The following is a 5,441-nucleotide window of genomic DNA, read 5'->3' on the forward strand; positions in this document are numbered from 1 at the left end:
ACTTGATGATCCAGGATGTGTTCCACTCACTCTCCTTCTCTCTTTAGTTGCTCCTGAGTGCTCTGATCAGATGTGCCCCTCTCCCTGAGCTGTTGCTTCAGTGCTGTCCTCTGAAGTGCATTCTTCAGGGTGTGGGTGTCCATGTAGTTTGGATTGGGGTGGGTCCCACAGACCTCTCTATTGGTTCCCGGCTGCATGCCGGTGTGTTGCATTCACGTCTTGGTGCACTGGATTGAAGTCTTCCCCTCCACCCCATCTCCTCTCCCATGGAGATAGAAACAGTACTCTCCCCTTGGGTGGGTTAGTGCCCTGTGCCTCTGCTACCCATGGCTTTTTTCCCCTTTTCTTTCTTTTCCCTTCCTTTTTAGTTGGCTGCCATATGTATGCCTGGACTGGGTCTGGCCCCTTCCATAGTTTCTGGACCTCACCCCAGGAATGTATGTATCTAGTAGCTTTCCCCCTATTCTCCTTTTGCACTTTTAAACTTACCTCAGTGAACTCATGTTGTACTGGTCTCCTAGCTCTTTTGTAGGAGGTTCCTTGCATCTTCTCTGTCTACGTCTTTTCTCCTTTTTCTTCCTTCTGTTTCTTTCCATTGCTTCTCTTCCTGCCTCTGTATGTCTGAAAAACCTCTGTGGAGCTGGTTGCACATGTACACACACACACACACACACACCATCTTTTGTCAATTTCAAGATGTAGCCCTTCCCAGTGAGGGCCACGAGCTAACCAATTGTGCGTGGTTGAATAGTGTCTATAGACAATTCATTTATACAGTCTATTGGCCAGTTCCTGCAAGGGGCATACCAATCATTGGGCAAACCAGGGTCAGAAAAAATACATCAAACAAACATTTTCACAGCTTATCCAGGAAATGTCAATTAAACTACCTTTCAGCTAGGGACAGAACACTGGAGCAAAGGTAATGCCACTGGCGTTAGGAGAAAGATCTCTCAAGTTGTTTTCCCCCAAAGAACCAAGAAAAAAGACAGTTTAAAGGTTTCGCTTCACTACAAGGTCACACGTATTAAAGGAGCAGATGTATTCCAAGTCATGATGGCCCCCGATGAGAGGGATGGACTAGCAGATTGAAGGGGTACATTAAGTTCCAAAAAGAATAATTAAAAAATCTATACCTAGACATATTGTAGTAGAACCAAAGAGTATCAAAGACAGAGAAAATCCATAGAAGTCACTGGAAAGAGAATTACTTAGAAAGTAGCACAGCCCCTTGTCCCCAACAAACTGACACACAACAATTTTTATTATCAACAATAAATATTGGATGACACCAGGAGAAGATATTTTCCAAATGTTACGAGAATGTTTATGTCCATCTGAAATTCCACATTGATGTACATAATCACACACATAAGGCAAGATATCGACATTTTCAGGGATACAAAGAGCTGATTTCTCATTTACCGCCGTGAACGAACTAAAACAGCATACGGGAGTGCTCCTGGAAACCCACATTAAACCAGAAGGAGGGAGAGCACTGTGAGAGGCAACTGTCAGTAAAGAAATTGGTGATATACTAGTAACTATAGAAAAGATGAATGTTTGGGGAGGAATGGTTAAAATGGAACTAAAATGTTCCACAGTGATGGCACAGATGATGAGAGGGGTAAGATTGAAGTTAAAATAACCATACCTAACTCATTAGATTGTTATAAAACTTTGAGTTAATTATTTGTAGAATGCCTGGAGTGGTGGCTGGGTATGTGTGTTATTAAATAAATACTTAAACATGAGCAAGTCTTGTGGAGAAAATATTGAAGGATATAGAAGTTAACTTCCATCATGGATAACTAGACCAAGGTTCAATTATGTGTATGTATGTATATATATAAACGGCTTTGAATTTATTCGTTAGATTGTGTAGAATATATATATAAAATATTAAAAAAATATATAAATTCTACACAATCTAATGAATACATTCAAAGCCGTTTACTTGCAATTCCATAGGGTTTTGCTTGCTTGCTTGTTTGCTTGTGTTTTGGTATGTGACTGTCCTGAATGGTTTATTAGGCATGAGTTTTACAAACATGACATAGATTAGCGGGAACGGGGGTGCTGCAGAGTTGCACCTTCTCCAAGCAGCGCAGGGAACCCCGGATCCTGTGGTGGAACTTGGGGCCCTTTCCTAGGCCCCGGCTCTTGTGACCTCAGATGTCAGCCCTTGCATCATTCTGTGCTTGTGGACTGGCTTAGTGATCCACTGAGTGTCGGGATTTCTTCTGATGCTTCTATGGAATGGATCAATGAGGATAACTTCGCAACATTTGTATGTGACATCTTCACCAACCGCTATGAATTCAGAACCCCCAGGGCTGCACGGTGATGTCCAGCTCACTGCTCAGCAACCCATTGAAGGCTTTGAGCAAACACCGTGATGGATAGGTTTGCCAGAGGTGGCACCCTTGGACACTGGGCATTTGTGGCCAGCACGATGGACTAGAATCCGATAGAGGACATAGCCTTGCCTGGCCTTGTAGCCCAGTCTGTGCCCCTGGTTGGGCCCAGAGCAGCGCCAAGAGATGGTGGTACTGCCAGCAGGTGACCCTCCGGAGAAAGCGCATCACCTCCGACTGCTGCTTCCTCCACAGCTCCTGGGTGTACTTGTGGGCACCCATCTTGGCTTACCTGATGGCTGCCGCCAGACGGTTGCTTGTTTGTTTTTAACTTAAGAAGCAGAACCTAATTTGGACATGAAGAATAAATAATCAAGAATTATCAGGACAATTTTAAAGGAACGAGGAGGGGAAATCTGTTTTATTAAATCACACAAAATAAAATAGTATACTATTATCATAAGAAGAGACAAAGAAGTAACTAAAACAGAACGCGATTGCCATGTGCTGTCAAGTTGATTTCAACTACTGTTGACCAGGTAAAAGGGATGAGAGTGAGTGCAAGTGCCCCATAGGCTTGCTAAGACTGTAATCTCCCTGAGTTGACTGCTGCAGCTCTTCCAGCTGAGGGGCTTGTGGGGCGGAGCTGTCTAGCTTAGCCATTGTACCACACTCACTCACTGCCATCGAGTATCACAGGGCACATTAAAACAAAATAGCCCCCAAATAAACCAACACTACTTTTGACACATGAAATATGATTGAGATAATGTTACAAGATCAGTGAGAGAAAGGATAAAAATGTTTAGAGTATTTTTTGCCACAATCAACAGTAAAAACATATTTAATTTCAGGGCCTAGCATCCACCCAATGTGTATATATGAGGATAAATATAAAAAAAATATTCCTACTAGGGTTCCAGATCACATATGTGCATATTATTCCTTACAGAACATGTTTAAACACACGATCAGTGAATAGCTGTAGACAAGTATCTCAGTAAAACACTTATCTTTGTCTCATTAAGGATTCTTCAAAACAAGTCGAATCAAATAGTAGCTCCTGAGGGGATCTACTGGGATAGTGAAATTCAAGGAAGAGACGTCAGCTCAGACAGTGAAGGCAAATGTTTTGGGGCTTCCAAAGTTATAATTTTGGTAGATATTCCCTTGAGGACACAGAGCAAACACAAGGAGTGATTATGAAGGAATTTGAAGAAAATTGAAAACTGCATTTATGAGAAAAGCGCTGGGAAAGTTACCCAAGAAATTTTTTTTACATCACAACAATGCACTTGCTTGTTATCAAGGGTAGCCAGGCCTGGCCTACGAAAATTTCACTGGAAATCTTTACCCCTGCATCCTACATCCCTGATACTGCCCTATCAGAATTATGTTTCTTCCCCAAACCAAAGGACATTTCAAAGGAACATGACTCGAGTCTCTCAGGGATGCCTAAACTGCCCTTTAGACTTGGTATAAATCAAGGAGCACAGAATTCTTCAGAAAAATGTTAGAGATCTGGAAGCAATTTCTTCAAAATGCATCGAGCAAGATGGAGGATACTTCAAGAAACATTAGCTTCACATTTTGAAAGCTTTGTTTTACAAAAGTTTCTATGTTTTTGTAGCAAGGTCAACAACTGCTCCACAAGAGAAAGATGAGGCTTTCAATTCCAGTAACAATGTACAGACTTGGAAAATGAAAGAGGCAGTCTATGAGGTCTTTCTGTGATTCCGTTTCCTATCTTTACATTGACAATAGCTTTCTTCAGACTCATGCTGGAAACTGATAATATAATATCTGCAAAATACTCTGTATCAAGATAATATACAAATTATAATTCTAGATTATAACCATGATCTTCCTCTTTTTAATTCAATTATGCCACAGATGATGTCAGATGCAATTAAGGAAATTTGGTGGTTTGTGGGTTCATTTTTATCTTTAAATTCAGATTTGTAGAAAGGGGGAGAGAATGCTATCTAGTATGAATAAGCAAGTAGTCTATGCACCCCCTTAATGGTTTGTAAGTATTGAAGTTGGGCATACGTGAAATGAAAATGAGTTCCCTTTATACTTTGATTTTCAATTTGCACAAAAAGCCCATGTTCTCCAAAATGGCATTGCCATAAGTCTGCATAACAAATATCTGAAATATTCTCATGAAAATTATCCACTCATAAAATGTTTTATTTGTTCATCAGAAGCAGTTCTACTATGCATATGATACTATCTTAGAAATGGGAGGACAAATAAGCAATGGCTCATGCTTTGGGGAATGAGAAATATCTATCTATCTGTATATTCATTGCAACATGACAAAGGCCATAGGAGTTTGATCAATTATGTAGAATGGGACATAGGATCTCTAAAATGGGCAAATAACCATGGGACCCCTGCTCAGCCATTAACACTGGACTGTGATGATTATAGTTGGTATAGTTTTGCATGTTTGATTATCGTTACTCAAAATCCAAGGTAATGAAATTGCTATTTTATTATTTTACCCTTTACAGAAAAGTTGTCGATCCGTGAATACATCCCTGATTTGCATTCATTATTATTCTTGATTATTGGGAGTTATAATACCTATACCCTATCATTCTATAGTTCAATTACATCAAGCAGTATTGCATAGTTGCTGTCACAATCACTTTCCAAACATTCTTTTCCTTCCTAGACTCCTTGACATCGGCTCCCTTTTACCGCCCACTCCACAAACCCCACCCCCACCTCGCAGCCACCAATGTACCCAGCCAGAACCCTGATTCTACTTGCTGTCCCTGTAGGTTCATCAGTCCCGGGGTACATACACTGAAACACATATCACAATAATTCACGAGGGAGACCCCCCCAATGACATAAGACATCCGAGATAAACCCCAACATGTACAAACAAACAAACAGAAGTACAGAAAATGTTGAAAACCAGATCAGGTCCCATATGCATCAGAGTGGGGATCAATTGACAAGGTTGTAACCCGTTCAAGTCAGGTTTGGCCCTGTGATCTTCTACAGTCACCTCTGCAATGCGCTGCATTTATTACTAAAATTAGGACTGTGTAAAGCATGTAGAGCGAG

The 5,441-nt window shown here is 40.9% G+C and overlaps 1 pseudogene; it reads right to left on the reverse strand.

Annotated features, from left to right (window-relative positions):
* Nucleotides 1-2,030: 2,030 nt before the first annotated feature.
* LOC101651172 lies at nucleotides 2,031-2,639 on the reverse strand (annotated as a pseudogene).
* Nucleotides 2,640-5,441: the final 2,802 nt, after the last annotated feature.

This window comes from Echinops telfairi, unplaced genomic scaffold, assembly GCF_000313985.2.
Source record: "Echinops telfairi isolate 266 unplaced genomic scaffold, ASM31398v2 ScPeMD7_7424;HRSCAF=8462, whole genome shotgun sequence".
NCBI classification, from domain to species: Eukaryota; Metazoa; Chordata; class Mammalia; order Afrosoricida; family Tenrecidae; genus Echinops; species Echinops telfairi.